The sequence below is a fragment of the Vulpes lagopus genome, chromosome 4 (assembly GCF_018345385.1).
Source record: "Vulpes lagopus strain Blue_001 chromosome 4, ASM1834538v1, whole genome shotgun sequence".
NCBI lineage: Eukaryota > Metazoa > Chordata > Mammalia > Carnivora > Canidae > Vulpes > Vulpes lagopus.
The window spans coordinates 135,707,324-135,727,243 of NC_054827.1; the positions used below are offsets into that span (position 1 = coordinate 135,707,324).

At 35.7% G+C, this 19,920-nt stretch overlaps 1 pseudogene; it reads right to left on the minus strand.

Moving 5' to 3' along the window:
• Positions 1-2,122: 2,122 nt before the first annotated feature.
• Positions 2,123-19,920, minus strand: part of LOC121488872 — a 36,874-nt pseudogene continuing 19,076 nt past the window's right edge.

The window sequence follows — 19,920 nt, forward strand, 5'->3', positions numbered from 1 at the left end:
CTCTGTCTGCAAATTTGACAACTTAGATGAAATGAATCAATTCCTTTGAAAGACACAAACTATCCAAACCCAAACAAGGAAAAATAGGTGACAAGGATAGCCTTATAATCAATAATTAATAACTTTATAAAAAAAAGCAACAGGCCCAGATGGTTTCAGTGATAAATTTTACCAAACAATTAAGAAAGAAATTATACTAGTTTTCCATAATCTTAGACTTCCTAACTCATTATAAAAGGCCAGCATTAACTAAATATCAAAATCAGAAAAAAGGCAATACAACAAACGAAAATGACAGAACAATATCTCTTATGACCATAGATGCAAAATCCCCAACAAAATATTAGCAAATCAAATAGAACAATGTATGGAAAGGATTATACACTCATGACCAAGTGCGATTTATTCCAGGTTTGCAAAACAGGCTCAACATTAGAAAATCAATCAGCATAATCACCATATTAATAAATGAAAATGGAAAATTATAGGATTATATCAACTGATGCAGGAAAAAAAAATTGGTAAAGATTTAACACTCAATGATAAAAACTAAGCCAGGCAGGAACACATGGCACTTCCTCAGTTTGGAAAGGAGAGATGCAATAAATGCTGTTGGAGCAACTGGATGAACATTTAGAAAGAGTAACTCTGGTCTGCACTTTCCATCATACAACAGAATATAACTCAAATGGCTCAGATGCTTCAATTTTTTAAATTAAATAATAAAATGTTGAAAATATCTTTAAACCCTGGATTGGGGAAAGTTTTTCTTACCAATACTCAAAGCCTAGATATTATAAAGAAAATGATTGATGCATTTGATAGTGTGTGTGTGTAAAACTTCTGTATTGCAAAAACTAAAAGAAGAACATTACTTTCAAAATAAAGGGATGAAAGATAAATTGAGAAAAAGCATTTAAAACTTATGTTTCAAAGGCTATTATGTAAAGAATGCTTAGAAATTCGTAAGATAAATATCAAAAATCCAAAGAATATGAATAGGCAATTACAAGGATTTGAAACACAAATAGCTATTAAACATATAAAAGGTATTCAATTTTATTTCCAAGAAAAGAAAATGTAAATTAATATTACAATGAGGTATTGTGTTCTATGCATCCAATTGGAAAAAAATAAAATAGAATGCTTGAAAATGAACCTTATTGCTAAGGTTTGGTGAAACTGATACACTTATTCATTGATGGTGTTAATGTAGGTTTGTATGATTTCTATATTCGGAAGTACAGGCATACTTCCTCAGTGGTATTGTGGGATTGGTTCCAGACCACCACAATAAAATGACTATCACAATAAAGTGAGTCAAATAAGTATCTTGTTTCCTTAGAGCATTTTTTTTTTAATATTTATGTGTTTGACACAGAGAGAGCATAAACAGGGGAAGCAGCAGGCAGAAGGAGAGGGAGAAACAGCACACTCTCCCAACCCTGAGAAGCAAGGAGCACTATGTAGGGCTCAATCCCAGGACCCCAGGATCATGACCTGAGCCAAAGGCAGATGCTTAACTGACTGAGCCACCCAGTTGCCCCTAAAAGTTATATTTATACTCTACTTAGTCTCTTAAATATATAGTAGCTTTATGTCTAAGAAAGAAAATATATATACCTTAATTAGAAAGTACTTTATTACTTAAAAATGCTAACCATCATCTGAGCTTTCAGTGAGTCATAGTCTTTTCGCTGGTGGAGGGTTTTGCCTTGATGTTGATGGCTACTGACAGATCAAGGTTATGATCACTGAAGATTGGGGTAACTGTGGCAATTACTTAAAATAATACAACAATGAACTTTGAAGCAATGACTGACCCTTCCTTTACTTGAATACTTAGAGTCCATTACAGGTTATTAATTGGCCTAATTTCAATATTGTTCTATCTTAGGCCTGAGGATATGGGGAGAGATGGGGATAGCTGATTGGTGGAACAGTTAGCACATACACAAGATCCATTAAGTTTACCATCTTATTGGGCATGGCTTATGGCACCCCAACACAATTACAATAGTAAAAGCAAAGACCACTGATCACAAATCACCATTCCAAATATAATAATGATGAAAAGGTTTGAAATATTGTAGGAATTACCTAAATGTGACAGATGAGTCACTCATTCCATGAATATAAGCTGTGGAAAAACAGCACCAATAAACTTATCCAATGCACGGTTGCCACCAACCTTCAATTTATAAAAAATGCAGTATCTGTGAAACATAACATACACAGTGAAGTGCTATAAAATGAGGTATGCTTGTATATAAAATTTGCAAATATACAGACTCTTTTTAATCTAGCAGCTACAACTTAAGTAGTTCTTCCTATAAATACAATTGCACATATGTGAAACAATTTATGTTCAAGCTTATTGAAGAATTGGCACATTATGTATCCTATCAATAGATTGAAAACAACCTATATTTCTATCAGTAGGGGAATTTAGTTAAATAAATTATACACCTATTATGCACCTTTACAATTAAAAAAAGGAGCTACAGTCTATCTATAGACTGGCATGAAAAGATCTTTAAGATATAATAAGTAAAAAAATTAAAAACCTGCACAGAAGTCTTGAAGATGTATTTGTCATAAAAAGAGGAGAAAATAAAACTAGGGTTGATCCTTGAACAATGCAGGACTGGGGAGCTCTAACCCCCGAACCAGTCAAAAATCTGTTATAACTTTTGATTCTCCCAAAACAACAGTTAATAGCCTATTTTTGACCAGAAGCCTTATCAATAATATAATTGATTGGTACATACTTTATATATATTATATACTATATTCTTACAATAAAGATAAAGTAAGCCATAGAAAAGAAAATGTTATTAAGAAAATCAGAAGGAGGCCAGCCCGGGTGGCTCAGCGATTTGGCACCTGCATTTAGCCCAGGCGTGATCCTGGAGGCCTGGGATCGAGTCCCACATCAGGCTCCCTGCATGGAGCCTGCTTCTCCCTCTGCCTGCGTTTCTGCCTCTTTCTCTCTCTCTTTCTCTGTGTGTGTGTGTGTGTCTCTCATCAATAAATAAATAAAATCTTAAAAAAAATTTAAAAAAATCAGAAGGAGAAAAATACATTTACAGTACTGTACTATATTTATAAAAAAATACACATATAAGTAGAACTATAGAGTTCAAACTCATGTTCAAGAGTCAACTGTATATTTATAACTTCTTGGTATTTATGTATATATAAAAAAAAAACCTCTGGAGGAATATGCAAGAGACATAACAGTGGTTACATGTCTGGGTAAACAAGGAAGTAAGGCATGACAGACACTTTGGAACCACACATATTTAGTGCCTAATTCTTTAAAAAGTTTTTCATGTCACCATAAAAGAGGGTAAGATTTGAAATACGTGTCTCTGCCTCAGCATCAATACTAGGTCTTTGGGTTCAGGTGCAGCCATAGATGCTTACTAGAATCTCCCAGTTGGCTCATCTAGATCAATCTAGGTGGAAGATGATTGAATGAATAAATAAAAAGAACTGTGTTTTCAAAGATTTATAACTCGTGGGATTCATGAAGTTTTGTAATGTCCCAAATGGAGTATGACATTGAAAGGACGAAAATTCTAACATTCCTTTCTGACTCAAAAAACCACTTTGGCCTGGCAGACAGCTTTAGAAATCTAATAGGAGGGATACAATTGAGGGAATTAGAGATTACTAGATCAACAGATATGATAAAGGCACCATCCCTCCAGCTTGCTAAGCCTCAATGAGTCATAAATCCACAATTCTGATTTTAAGGTCTATAAAAGCAAGTAATAATGTTCTGGTCCCTGATGTACAGCAGGAAGTGATGAATTTTTTAAGCCAGATCTCTGCTAGATTGATTCCAGAGAACCCAGGCCCTGAAGCCATCACATGCAGCACTGGAAGCAGCAAAGACCAGCCTGTGGAGATACCTGAGGTCAAAAGTGAGGGATGACAACCTGGAAAGAAACATAAATAATATGTTCACTAAGGGCCATACAATAACAAAGAACACTAGTGGATTCAAACAAGTAAAAGCATAAGGAAACAGAAGTTTTCCTGAAACTGAAGGCCACCTTAGCCAAAGATTATTAAGCAGGTAAGAGATTAAAGCCATAAAGGAGAATTTACCAATTGGTAGGTGCTAAACATGGGAGGCCTCAGAGATCATTTGAAAAAAAAGTGGTCTCTCTTCTCTACACCTCTCTGCATTCCCTTTGCAGTGTAACTTTGAAATTATCTTTCAAAAGAAGTCTCTTAATCTACTTCCTTGAATCTGGGCTGGTCTTGTGACTTTCTTTGATTAATACAGTGTCCAGAAGTGATGATGTACATCTCCAGGGTAGACCCCCGGAGACCTTTTGAACTTTCACTGTCTCTCTTGAAAGTCCGTCACTGCCTTAAGAACAAGTCTGGGTTAAGCTGCTCAAAGACGGGAAATTATCTAACACAGTGCTAAGTCACTCTTACTGAAGCCATCCTAGACCAGCCAGCCCCCGGCCAATCCTGATTCAGGTTGAGCAGAATGCTCTATCAGACACCCCTTCAACTCATGAGAAATAATAAATGTTGGTTGTTTCAAGCTCTTAAGCATTGAGATTGTTGGTTACCCAGCAATACCTAATGATACAGGAGATTTGAACGTCAAGAAAAAGAGAAGGAGGGAGAGATGGAGAGAGACAGGAAGGTGGGGGGAAGTGAGAGAGAAATACCACAAGGTACATATTCACTTAATAAGTGTGTCCCCACACTTTACTTAAAGTGTATCTTTAAACTTTAGGAGTCAAAATAGGAGTTAAGTTAATCATTTCATCAGTTTGAGGTCAATAATTATCTTACAAATTAAAGTATTATCATGGCTGTTGAGGCTGGCAATAATGACATCAGTTTTTAGATTACTGAGCATTTCACAACCATTATACCACTTTTCTCTCACAATAAACCTATGAAATAGGTAGTTTCACTGATTGAGAAATATGTTTAGGAAACTGAACAGGCTTGTTCAGAATAAAGCAATCTGTGAATCCAAATTCCGATGGTGCAAAGGGTAGTGAAGAAACTTGTATGTGATGTATCTCAAATTCTTATTATCCTACAAGTTTCTATAGGGTAGTAGCAGGATCTTACTCATCTATTCCATATTTACCCAAGCTTTCGTAGTTATTTGAATTGTAAGGTTCAGAATATTATTTAAACACTTCTGCTTTAGTTTCCTCAACTATAAATAATAATTTTCATTATAAATGGCATATTGTGAGAAGCAAATAACATAACACAAAGAACAATTTGATCAATGGCACATGGACAGTGATAAATACATGTTACCATAATAGTAGTTTATAGAATAATCAATGACTGGCACAGATGACATGATAATTTAATATTAGTTGAAACTAATAGTAAGCAAACTAAATTCTCTCTCCTTTAATCTTGCTAACTTGAACTTTTTCTGCTGTGTTTGATATAAGGGGACATTTCTCCAAATATGGGTCCCAAAGTCTTTAAATGATTTGGGGAAAAGCAAGCCTACACATTCCCTTAATGCTTTTAATCTCCAATTTAATAACTAAGAGTGTATGGAGACTCCACCATTAAAAAGTGAATGAAGCAAGTTGAAGGGAGATTAAGAAATGCACCTGTGATGAGCACTGGGTATTGTAGAGAAATGTTGAATCACTATATTGTATACCTGAAACTAACGAAACTTTAAAAAAAATGAATGAAAATAGAAATTATCTTTCTTAATTCAGAATAAATGAATGAATGTAATAAAGAGCATCTTGCCTGCTGATTAAAATTGCTTCTTTTTATTCTGGAATCGAAGACTAGAAACCCAACATAAGAGATAGTCTTAGAGGGATCCCTGGGTGGCGCAGCGGTTTGGCGCCTGCCTTTGGCCCAGGGCGCGATCCTGGAGACCCGGGATCGAATCCCACATCAGGCTCCCGGTGCATGGAGCCTGCTTCTCCCTCCGCCTGTGTTTCTGCCTCTCTCTCTCTCTCTGTGACTATCATAAATAAATAAAAAATTAAAAAAAAAAAAAAACAAAAGAGATAGTCTTAGAGGAAAATTGTAAATATAGACTGTGTCATCAAAATGCCAAAACAAATCAGACAACTCAATAAAAATTTCAGTCATTTGGACATCATTCCAGCTTCTTGTCGAATATCCAGATTGACTGCATTTTTCCCTGACAGGTCGATCTTCTAACTGAATTTACCAGGTTGTTGGTATTGCAGAGATGTCATCTGATCACCAACTTACCATATGTAGAATCAGGCAAATTTAGAATCACACTCCTCAGAGAAAGTGAAATGGACTATTGCCACATGTTAAATTAGGAATTAAAAAATAATCTACTGTGATTCACCAATGGCAACTAATGAAACCATTCTCTCAGTGATAAAAATCTCTTCCCATTAGAAAAATATTTATTTACATTCAAAAAGTATAAGATGGGCTTGGATTCTTTGGATTCTTTGCCATCATTTAATTTTTATCAAATAAGTACTTTATTTCAAATAAAGCATAAGAGAAGCAGGACCAGGTACGTCATCACAGGAGAAATATATGCGTGATAACACTCTGAGACATTCATCTGATCCCTCAGCACTGAGGTTTCTACTCTACCATAGAGAGCTATCATTTTAATTTTTTGAAAAACAACTTTATATAACTTATAAGCCAATGATAGAAAGTAAGACATTCCTACCAAACAGCCAAGTCGCACTCTTCTCTGATTGTGTGTGTATTTAGGAACACCTTGGATGTACTTCCAAGCAGGGCCATACTTCCTCTTCTCTCCTTTCTGCCCTACAGCATGCTGCACTACAACAGGTTTCCCAGCTGTAGCACTATTGCTGCCATAGCTGTGGGAGGATGTTATGGGAGGATATCTGCACCCAATGAATGAAATGAATGAATGAATGAATGAATTTGTAAGAGGCAATACTGAACAGTAAAAGCTCAGTCCTTTAAATCTTGCTTTTATGATGGAGATTCTATTATGTAATTTGTGTTGTTTCGTACTACCCCTAACTAGGACTTTTTATGTTATTGTGATCTGTCCACTTGAGATGTATCAAAATATCAAGAAATAAAGGGGAGAAAGGTGGTAAGTTGAAGAGTTTATAAACTTAAATTCAGCATATAAAAACATTCTAGGGAATCCCTGGGTGGCTCAGCGGTTTAGCGCCTGCCTTTGGCCCAGTGTGTGATCCTGGAGTCATGGAATCGAGTCCCACATTGGGCTCCCTGCGTGGAGCCTGCTTCTTCCTTGGCCTGTGTCTCCACCTCTCTCCTCTCTCTCTCTCTCTCTGTGTCTCTCATGAATAAATAAATAAATAAAATCTTTAAAAAACATTCTATATTAGGTGATATACTTGTTATTGACACATATTAGGTGATGTGCACACACACACACACACACACATACCCCCATGCACAGCACATTCATTATTGTCAAACCCAGGAAATCAAAACTCTTATAACTGCCAGAAATGTTTTAAAATGAGAACATTAGCATGATTCATAGAGAAGATTCCATGATTTCTTTCATAGGATAGCAGCCTTCTGTATGGCACTTTGCTTAAAGTTCAAGATAAGAGAATGGGATACTAGAAAAAATATATACCTATAAATATAAAAGCTGATATCAGGACTTCAAGTTGGTGGAAGTCTGTTCAACCTCCACTAAAGGGGATCCCTAGAAATCTCCATCCTAAATGAGGTCCATATTGGACCTAGAACTAGTTGCTTCCCACTTTCAAGGACGACTTAATTTCCCACCACACAGAGACAAGAGGAAATAGATTTTTCTTTTCTTTTGGAAACAGAAAATACTGATAGGGGAAAATTAAAATGGATGATAGAAAAATTCCTAAATTCTGAGAGACTTCACTCAAAAAGAGCATCATGAATAAGATACCAGCATTTGGTCCAGGTGCTTTCTGACCGCTTCCTCTGATATGAGGTATGAAGCATCATTCCTACGCATACTCCCAGGAAAATTCTGTTCACAAGCTCTCTTCGAGAAAATAGTGGATTAAAACAACGCCACACTACTAAAAAAATAATGAATGGAATTCATAGAGAGTTAAGTCTAAACACAAGTTTAGGCTTGTTTTTGGCCAAATCATGTGAAGAATTTAGCACCCATATTTGAAGAACTATCCCTATACATCTAACACAGCAGAGAAAGTTCAAGTTTAGAAGGTTAAATAAAAATATATATTATATAATCTTAAAATACATCATATTTAAATGTCTAAAGCAAACCCTCAGTGTTTTCATTCTTAACCATCTGTCTTCAGTTTAGTCTTGGCTTTACAATTCTTTTTAAGAAGAATGGGATATTGTTTCTTTAATATTTCATAAATAAAAGACTCATTTTAATGATTTTTCCCAAAGCAAAAGAAGTTTGGTCCAGAGATAAATTAGTACTACTACTCCCATAAACGGAAATCTGTGCGAAATTTAAATGACCTTTCTCCAGCTTCAAAAAATTATTTCCACTAGAAAACTTCCATTGAAAGAGCAGCAAATCACCCCTGCACAAAAGAATGCAGTGTGTAATGCCTTTCAGCCACCCAGGCTCCCAGAGCTTTGCTTTGTAGCACTGGATGGCTTAACAATAGATTTCAACTGCAACGGAAGCACAGAACATTCTACAGACCCAAAAAGGTGCTTTCAGGTAAGACCTACAATTATACATGAACACAGGTGGCAGCCAAGACAGCAGGAGAGAAAAGCTGCCCCAAAGTAGAAAAAAAAAAAAAAAAGGTAGGAAAGAATGATGATGTATGAGATAAGGTTGTAGAAGGAAAGCAAAAGTTATTGAGAGTATTTAAAAATGTACACCAAGTTTTGAAATGTGAAGACAAAGGGAGAGGAGAGAGTCATCTTCAGACTCACCTTCCTATCAGTTCTGAATTCAAAACAAGCTCGGACCAAATTTTGTTCAACTTTTTTAGTATACCGAATATTATATTTTTAAATAATGGCTTCAGCCAACATTAAAGATATGTTCTGATGATTTTCCTAAAGTAAAGGAAATTTGGTCCACAGATGAGTTGTTGGTACCACTTCTGTAAATGAAATCTGTGAGAAACTTATTTTTTTTTATTGAGAAATAACAGACCTATATATCACTGTGTAAGTTTGAGGTATGTAGTATGATGGGTGTTTTTTTTATTTGTACATTTTGTGAAAGAATTACCACAGTTGGTTTAGCCAATATCCATCTTCTCCTATAGATACAAAAAAGGAGAAAAGTTTCTCCCTGTGATGAGATCTCACAGGATTTATTCTTTTAACTTTCCAATATATCACTAAGCAGCATTAGCTATAGTCATCAGGTTACATCCCTAGTGTTTATTTACCTTATAATTGGAAGTTTGTACCTTTTGACCACCTTCTTCCAATTTTCCTTTCCCATCCACTACACTCTGCCTCAGAAACCTCTGATTTCTTTTTCTATGAGTTGTGCATCTTTTTTCTTTATATTTTTAAAATTTTATTTACTTATTCACTTATTCACACAGAGAGAAGGGCAGAGACACAGGTAGAGGGAGAGGCAGGCTCCATGCAGAGAGCCCCATGTGGGAGTCAATCCCGGGTCTCCAGGATCACGCCCTGGGCTGAAGGCAGGTGCTCAACCACTGAGCCACCCAGACATCGTCTTTTTTTTCTTTAAGATTACATATATAAGTGAGATCATACAATATTTGTCTTTGTCTGACCTATTTCTTTTAGTATAATGCCTTTATGTCTCAACTATGCTTCACATATGAAAGGGTTTCCTTGTTTTTTTTTACAATAAATAATATTCCATTATATGTGTATGTATATACATATGTATACATACAATAAATAATGTTCCATTTTATACATATATATCTCACAGATATCTATCTCCCTCACACAACTTCTTCATTCATTCATAGACACATAGGTTGTTTCAATTCTTCCTAAAAAGTTTTCCAAAGACAAACACCAAAAGAAAATGAAATGGAAGAAACAGAATGTTCACCATATATTAAGTTAAATGGGACTTAAGAAGGGCAAAAGGATTAGTAAAATTATGACCTCAGCTATGTAAGACAGTATTCATGGAGTGAAGTAATGCATCGTAGTAGGTGTTTTTAATGTTTCCTATTTTTACTATAATCCTAGTTTGCTTTATTAAACATTTTAATATTTAATATTATTAAATTGGGAATACAAAATATATATGAAATAAATTAACCAACTCAAGGGTAGAGAGATGTGAGATAAAAATCAAATAATCGGAGCATATGTCTTAGGTCTTTGCATGTTTACTTTCTCCAAAAAAGGGAGGATGAGACTGTTAAGTGATTCCTGACAAATGCCCATTGTACCCTTAACACAGAAGCCTTTGCTAGGTTAGAAATTCTAATTTTTCTGTTAGAACAAGTATAGTCCTGACCTTCGGGAGTTATATTTCTTCAAGAAACTTCATCATCCTCATTCTACCTTATGAGACACACAGTGGAAGCACCCAGAGATTCTTGTCCTTCTTCACTGGTGGTCACTACTAGAGAGCCTGACTGGCCTTCTAGTACCATGAGTGGGTACTTCATGCCACTCTGCTGACTCTGAAAACATATAACAGTCCCATTAACTTCAAAATGAATGAGATAAACTATGGGGAAAAATGCAGTTTTCTTAATTTCATATCACCTATCTCCTTTAGCTCTAGAGCACCAATTCTCTAACGGAAGAAACATTACAATTTCTAATTAAATGCAACAGTTTTTAATTAAAGATGACTCTACCATGTGCAGTTAAAAAATTTCTTATAGGTACATAGTCTTTTCAAGATTCAAAGTTCTCATCAGATTTACTTTCTATTTAAGGGGCCGCCCTATTTTGTTCTCATTTCCAAGATCATGTCTAAGTATAGGGAGAATTATGGATAACCTTGCAGCATTTGGGTACTGGGCTGATGATTGTTTTGTGCTCCTCTGCCTAAGGAGAGTCCTCTGACTTGACTCTGTGGTTTAGCATTAATTTCCGATCCTTTTTATGCTAATGTATCCATGGATTGTTTAACTCATGGTCTTTTCATTCTGTTTGATAAAGCCAGGGCATTGTGGTTCCAGGAGTTTAGCCATCTCCTTCTGACTAGGCACTCCACCTTTGCTTTTACTAATCAGATGCCCCAAGCTATGGCAGTGACTCTCTTGTAGTCCCAAATTTGGGAAATCTACCCTGAAGCCCTTTACTTCAGGGTCACTTCACTCTTCAAGATAGTAATCTCTCTGATAAATTTGCTAGCCAGCATACCCAGCCATATCCTGTGTCCTGACTGGGAGGCACTCAGGAATTTCTGGAAACCCTCCATTCCATGTAGGTTCTGAGGAGGTTAGAGTTCAGCATCTCAATAGACACCTCCTTCAACCATTTTTCATCTACTTCTCTTTGTCTCTTTAGGTATGACACCATCCTGACCATGTGGTTTCTTTGAGGGCTTTGCGTTTTCCAGAGAAATATTCCACAATAGGTGGATAGATAGTCTCTTACGATGGGGTTTTGCCTCCCTGAAAACATCTAAGTTTATATACCTTCAGGAACTCCAAATTTCTACTTAAAAAAAGTTAAATCAGTTAACTACTGTCTTTTTTAACTACACAACTCATCTCTCAATGGGTGTCTATAATCAGAGGAGAGGTTTTCAAATTCCTTTTTATGGTGACTGAATGTTTCTCCATGTGGTACACTCCTCTGCTCTGTGTTTGACAATGATGCTCTTTTTTGAGCAATATGCCTATGGTCCTGCTTTTATTGCAAAAGGGCTACTAGGGAAGAAAAAGAACAAAACTAGATTACTGAAATAGAAGGTTCACTGGGTGCTGTTCCAACAGCACTTGCATTTGAGTGATTTTTGCCCTTTCTTTACTTCTTTAGCAAGATGGTATCTTCCATATATTTATTTTTAAAAATTAAGTATTATTAAGTAACCTAAAAGACAGTAACTGTTACCATCCCCACTTTGTAGATATTAAGTTGATACACAGACAAGTGGCATTATTTTTCCTAGGTTTCTTAACTAGGAAGTGGTACATTTAACATTCTAACCCAGACTTATCTGAATTTGAAGCGCCCAGTCTTTGCTTCCTACACACTGAAGTCCCATGGCCTATCATGTATTCTATCTCCTTTATTTCTTCTTCATGTAACCTAATCTTTTGGTTAAGAAAAGAAGGAGAAGGGGTAGGGAGAAGAATTCTAATGCCAGGCCTCTCATAATCAACTCCTTTCTTCAGCCTCATCTCCCCTCAGATGGGCATGCAAATAATCCCAAGGCAATTGCTTAATACCCCAATATGCCTTAGTAGGGGAGGAAAACTTTTCCCTTCTTCCCTTTTAGGTTTTTGGCTGGTCTAATAATTAGATTGACACATGGCAGATTAACAGGAGAAAAAAATTAATTTCATACATACAGCAGTTCATCGAAATATGAGGCTCAAAAATGTGACCAAAGCGGGCAGCTTTTATACCTTATTAGACAAAGAAACAATAAATAAATAAATGTGAAGAATTGACAAGACAAGGAAGTTTGGGCTTGGGGTAGTAAATCAGTGATGAAGTCACAAAATTTGTTTACAGCCTTTTGGCCCAAACACTCTCTCTGGTGGTAAGGATGTCTTTCTACTTCCTGATACAGGGAAGTTACCTTTCACATGGGAGATTTATTTCCTGCTTTCTGGGCACAAAGGAGGGTCAGCATGCCTCTCTTGTGCTGGCTATTTCTTAAGTAACCTTAATTCAAAATAATCAGTGTACCAAACTGAATATTTGGGGGCAGCCTGTTCCGAACTTTCTTACTTTTTTCCTGGATGACAATTCTATTTACTCATTCTCATAAGAGTGCAAATCTCTCTCTTCTTAAGAAAACCTCTATTCCTTCCATGAAGTCCCTGAGTGGTTGTTCAAACCTTTGGCTTATACAAGAGTTTTACTAAAGCCTTCACATTAGAAACAGCAATTACTAAGCACGGATCAATGCAGAAACAGTGTGAAAGCCCTCACTACTGCTTTCCCCCTTCCTCTGCTAATGCACAGAAACAGAAGACAACAAAAGGGGAAAACTAAGAAGGAAAAAATATGAACAAAAAATGAAAACATCAGAAGGAGGACATTAACAAAATCACCTAGTGGAGAGCATTTTACTCAATATTATGGTTAAGGAGAGGTTGACAATTAAAGCTAATTTCACATGTCGATTTATAGATGTAATTTGTAGCTTAATGGTAGGTCAATTTAGTAAGGCACAGTTACTACATTACTCTCCAAAAAAGGTCTTTTGTCTCCAAGTTTAATATTTCTAATCAATTCATTTGCATATTTCCTTCTAATCAGTGTACAGACCATAATCTCTATTGTCTTCTAAAGTTAATGTGTTTATTAACTAAAGGCGTGAGTTAGATGAGAATAGTGAAGATCTAGATGATGTAGTATATAAAAAATAAATAAATAAAATAAACATTTTCACATTTCTGTAAGATAAAAGCCTAAGCAAACATTCAATTAAATATATTTTTAAAACTTCAATATTATTCATTCAACAAAGGAGGAGGTAGGCAGTTTGGTAATTTAATCCTGAAATGACATTTTTAAAAACGTTGCTCTAGTCAAAGTGGGTAAAAAAATTTCTTGCTTCCATTTTGTGCAATTTGAACTACCCCAAATCAATAGCTTGAACTTCTTAACTTTGTAACATCATAAGAAATGACATTTATCTGATTATTTCTCAAAATAGAACAAGTAGACCCACTTTGTCCAAAGCACTCAACAGTACGTCTGCTGCTTCAGCCAAGGCACAGCTTGATTACCACAGAGAGGGAAAGCTCTGACTTTAGAGAAATCCACATCTTAGTACTAATATCTTTTCTCTGTTGGAGCTTATTTACTTTACCTCTTTGAAACCCATTTCTTTACTGTAAGATCAGAAATAATAAAATCTTATTTGGCTTTGAAGCTTTGGTTGATGATTGTGCGCTCATGCTAATTTTCTAAACTTTCCCTTCTTGTGATCATATTCTGATATTTCCGCCAGAACATTTCTTTGTTATAGTTTTGGCTATATTTGTTTACTTGTGCCAGTAGAGAACACAATGTCACATCATCTACTCTATACCTCCCAGTGTTTGATTTCTATGCATACTATAGAGTCATTCCTTAGGCTCCATGGAGGGTATAAAGGAAAATGTAAAATTCCTGGCTTTAGAGCGAAGATGATTTAATCGCGGAATCAAGATAAAAGCATCTGAATTTGTAGTGCCTGAAGAAAAAAAAAAAAAAAAGACCTATATCTGTTTTAAGCAGGATGTCAGGTTTCTTAGGAAGCCAAGGAGGTTAGGAGCTGTGAAACCAGAAACAGTTCCCTAAATCATACTGAAGTACCATTCAAAGGGCGATGGTAATGTTACCACTAGAGCCCAACACTGCAGCCAGTGACCAGAGTCCTGGATGGTGGGCTCTAGATTCCTCCTGCCTGAACCTCTTCAGTTGCTCTTCTAGAAACTTATTGGACCTGCTATCACTTAAATGGTTCCTACATAGAGACTTCATTTTGATTTTATTATCTTCTGATTCAGAATTCAGCACAAATATATCTAATGGGCAAAGCCCCAGGCCACTTGCCTGCACATTAGCTAAAAGACAGTCTGGAAATACCAGTATCTGACTTCAATAGTGGAAATTCACAAAATGAGGAATTTCCCTCAATACTGGGAGAGTGTTTACAGGTTTGGAGTAGCATTCAAGAGGAATGACTATTAATCGCTATGTAACACGAAAGCAAATTAAATGCAGCTGTCCCTTATATTACAGTATAAAATCCTGAGTTATGTAGTTTAGATTATATGTTCTCTAAGGTTTTCAGCAGCAGCAGTCTTTAAGGAAGACTCTTAAAAATAGTAATATTTGTCAAGCACTTATGTTATAAATATTTTTGTGCATTGTCTATTTAATCTTTGTAATAAGCCTAAGAGATGATACTATTATAGCGCTTGTGCTGAAGTCAACAGTAGTCTCCCAAATATGTCCACATCTAAATCACCAAAACCTGTGAATATGTTAAGAATTATTAATGTAAAGATCTTAAAACGAGATTATCCTGGATTATCCAAATGGGTCTAAATGCCATCATAAGGTCCTTATTATTTTTTGTTATTTTTTAAAAGGTCTTTTTTTATTCATGAGAGAGAGAGAGAGAGAGAGGCAGAGACATAGAGGGAGAAGCAAGCTCCCTGCAAGGAGCACGATGTAGAACTCAATCTCGGACCCTAGGATCACGCCCTGAGCAAAGGCAGACGTTCAAACATTGAGCCACCCAGGCGTCCCATGTCATAAAGTCCTTATAAGAGGAAAAGTCAAAGTCAAAAAAGGAGATGTCACAATAGAATCAGAGTTGGAATAATGAGCTTTGAAGGAGAAAGGGGACATAAATCAAGAAATGCAGATGGCTTCTAAAAACTGGAAAAGTTGAGGATACATTCTTTATTAGAGTTTGAAAAGGAATAAAACTCTATCTACATCTTGATTTTTGCACTATAAGACCCATTTCATACTTCAAGCCTTCAGAACTATTAAGATAATAGATTTTCATTGTCTTAAGCCACCAGGTTTGTGATAATTTGTTCTAGCATCAATAGAAAACCAATATGACCCCATTTTACAGATATGCAAGCCAAAGCTTAGAAAGTGTAATTCACCTGCCCCAATTTTCATAGCTAATGAGCAGCAGAGCCAGGATTTAGATCATGTCTGCCTAACTCCAAAGTTTGCTTACTTACCTCCCACTCCATACCCTCACCAATGCTATGGGCATTTGTTCTGTTGAGAACATGATACCTGTGGACAGGGGAGAGGAGAGAGTATCTCATGGAATTTCAATGATATAACATTAAAGAATTGGCCAGATTTCAATAAACAAATAGGGACAAAAAGACTTTTTCAGATAAAGTTCCAGAACTTCTGGAGGCAGAGCTCATTATTACAGCACTTTTTAAAATTCCAGTATAATTACCATGCAGTGTTATGTTACTTTCAGGTGTACAATGTACTGATCCAACAATTCTGTACATTACTCAGTGCTCATCATAGTAAGTGTACTCTTAATCCTTTTTGCCTATTTCACTCATTCCCCTAGTCACCCCCTCACTCTCCCATCCCCTTGCCATAACCATCCACTTGTTCTCTATAGTTAAGAGTCTTAAGGGTATTTTAGGGGGTGACTTTTTTCTTTCTTTTTCCCCTTAAATTCCACATATGAGTGAAATAATATAATATTTGTCTTTCTCTGATTGGCTAATTTCACTTAGCATTATACTCTCTAGATCCATTTATGTTGTTGCAGATGGCAAATTTTAAGTATTTTTTATGGCTAATATTCTATTGTGTATATATACCAGAGCTTCTTTATCCATGCACCTATCAATGGACTCTTGGGTTGCTTCCTTATTTTGGCTATTATAAATAATGCTACAATAAACATAAGGGTGCCTACATCTTTTTGAATTAGAGTTTTCCTATTCTTTGGGTAGATACTCAGTAGTGGATTTACTGGATTATATGGTAGGCGTATTTTTAATGTTTTGAGGAACCTCCATACCCTCCATACTGTTCTCCATAGTGACTACACCAGTAGTGTGCAAGGGTTCTTTTTTGTCTAAATTCAGGCCAACCTTTGTTGTTTCCTGTTTTTTGTTTAAGCCATTCTGACAGGTATGAGGTGATGTCTCATTGTAGTTTTTTGATTTGCATTTCTCTGAAGATTAGTGATATTGAGCATCCTTTCATGTATCTGTTGGCCATCTATATGTCTATATGTCTAGAGAAATATCTGTTAGTATCTTCTGCTAGTATTTTCAAATTAGATTATTTGGGATTTTTTTGGGTGATAAGTTGTATAAGTTCTTTTTATATTTTGGACACTAAACCTTTATTGGTTATACCATTTGCAAGTATCTTCTCCCATTCAATATGTTGTCTATTAATTTTACTGATTGTTTCCTTCACTGTGCAGAAGCTTTTTATTTTGATGCAGTCCTAATAGTTTATTTTTGTTTTATTTCCCTTGTATCAGGAGATATATCTAAAAAAATATTGCTACAATGGATGTCAGAAAAATTGCTCTCTGTGCTTTTTCCTGGGATTTTTATGGGTTTAGGTCTCTCACATTTTGAGTTTATGTTTGTGTGTTTGTGCATGGTATTAGAAAGTGGTTCTATTTCATTCTTTTACATGTAGATGTCCTTGTCAACACCATTTGTTGAAGAGACTGTGTTTTCCCTATTGTATAGTCTTACTTTCTTTGCTGAAGTTTAGTTGGCCATATAATCATCAGTGTATTTGAGGGCTCTCTTTCTGTTCTGTTGATATATATGTATCTGTTTTTGTGCCAGTACCATACCATTTTGGTTACTACAACTTTGCAGTATATCTTGAAATCTGGGATTGTGATAATTCCAGTTTTGTTCTTTTCCAAGATTGCTTTGGGTACTCAGGGTATTTTGTGGTCTAATACAAATTTTAAGATTATTTGTTCTAGTTCTGTGAAAAAATGCTGTTGGTATTTTGATAGGGATTGCATTAAATTCATAGGTTGCTTTGGGTAGTATAGGCATTTAAAAAATATTTGTTCTTCCAGTCTGTGGCATGGACTATCTTTCCATTTGTTTGTGTCGTCTTCAATTTCTTTCGTCAGTATTTTATCATTTTCAGAGTATAGGTCTCTCACTTTCTGGTTAAGTTTATTCCTAGGTATTTTATTCCTTGGTACAATTGTAAAATGAATTGTTACTTAATTTTTCTTTCTGCTACTTCAATATTGGTGTATAGAAATGTAACAGATGTCTGTATATTGATTTTGTATCCTGCAACTTTACTGAATTCATTTATCAGTTCTAATAGGTTTTTTTGTTTGTTTTGTTTTGTTCTTTGGTTTTATTTTATTATTGTTTTGGTGAAATCTTTAGGGTTTTCTATATATAACAACATGTCGAAATAGTAAAAGCTTTACTTCTTCTTTACCAATACTTTGTTGAATAAAAGTGGTGAAAGTGGACATTTTTGTCTTGCTCTTGATCTTAGGGAAAAGCTCTCAATTTTTCATCACTGAGTATGGCATTTATGGAGTTTTCATATATGGCCTTTATTATGTTGAGGTATGTTCTCTTTAAATCTACTTTGTTGAGAGTTTTTATCAAGAATGCTTGTTGTACACTGTCATATACTTTTTCTGAAGCTATTGATGTGATCATATGGTTTTTATCTCTTCTTTTGTTGATATGAAGTATCATGTTGATTGATTTGTAAATATTGAATCACTTTTGCATCCCAGGAATAAATGTCATTTGATTGGTGTAAATGATTTTTCTAATATATTGTTAGATTAGGTTTGCTAACATTTTGTTGAAGATAATTGCGTCTATGTTTATCAGAGATGATGGTCTGTAGTTCTTCTTTTTTGTAGTGTCTATCTGGTTTTGGTATCTGGGTAATGCTGGTCTTGTAGAATGAATTTGGAAGCTTTCCTTCTTCTTCTAATTTTTGAAATAGTTGAGAAGAGTATTAACTCTTAAGTATTTTTTAGAATTCATCTATGAAGGCATCTGGTTCTGGACTTTTGTTTGTTGGAAGTTTCTTTAATTACTGATTCAATTTTATTGCTGGTAATCAGTAGGTTCAAATTTTCTGTTTCTTCCTAACTCAGTTTAGGAAGGTTATATGTTTCTAGGAATTTATTCATTCTTTCTAGGTTGTCCAGTTTGTTGACATATAATGTTTCATAATAGTGTTTTATTATCCTGTATATTTCTGTGGTGTCAATTATTATTTCTCTTCTTTATTTTCTGATTTTATTCTAGTCCTCTCTCTCTCTCTCTCTTTGATGAGTCTGGCTAAAGGTTATCAATTTTAACATTTCAAAGAACCAGCGTCTAGTTTCAATGATCTGTTCTATTGTAATTTTAAATTTTTTTTTTTTATTTATTTATGATAGTCACACACACAGAGAGAGAGAGAGAGAGAGAGAGAGGCAGAGACATAGGCAGAGGAGAAGCAGGCTCCATGCACCGGGAGCCCGAAGTGGGATTCGATCCTGGATCACGCCCTGGGCCAAAGGCAGGCGCTAAACCGCTGCGCCACCCAGGGATCCCCTATTGTATTTTTTAGTTTCTCTTCTTTATTTCTACTCTGATCTTTATTATTTCCTTCCTTCTTCTTATTTCGGGTTTTGTTTGTTCTTTTTCTATCTCCTTTAGGTGTAAAGTTAGGTTGTTTTGTTGTTGCTGTTGTTTTACTTTTTTTTTTTTTTTTTTATTCTACTAATGGGTTAGCACCAGATTCCACATGACCCTGGTGATGGGCAAGGGAGTGGCACCCTTTCTGGCCACACCCTGTTTCCTGTGATGAGGAGCTCCTCACTGGACCCCAGTCCTGACATAAAACAGGCACACTATAACACATGGGGTGTACATGGTGCCCACTAGCAGGGAGGGCGGGTGACTGACTATCTGAGGCCAAACAAACCCTGCTGTATCATTCTTTCTGGGCAGGATTCTTAGAGACATTCATTCATAATCCCACAGATAGTAGCTTCACCCCATTTGCTCTATAGCCAAGCACATACACCAAATGTCTGAACTTGTAATTTTTCTTGTACTGAGCAGGATTACCATGACAAGAACACAACATCAGTAGGGTAAAACTAACCTGTCTTGTGACAATCTAAACCCAGCTCTTGTTCCCTATTACTAGGTAAACAATTAAAGGCTTGGTGAATTCTGCTTCATAATGATAGGAAGAACTGATATTGAAGGATCAAAAAGTGACATTGCTATGCATTCTTGGCTGCCACAAGCCAGTTATCCCTTTAGTAACTTTTTGACACCTCCTGCTGAA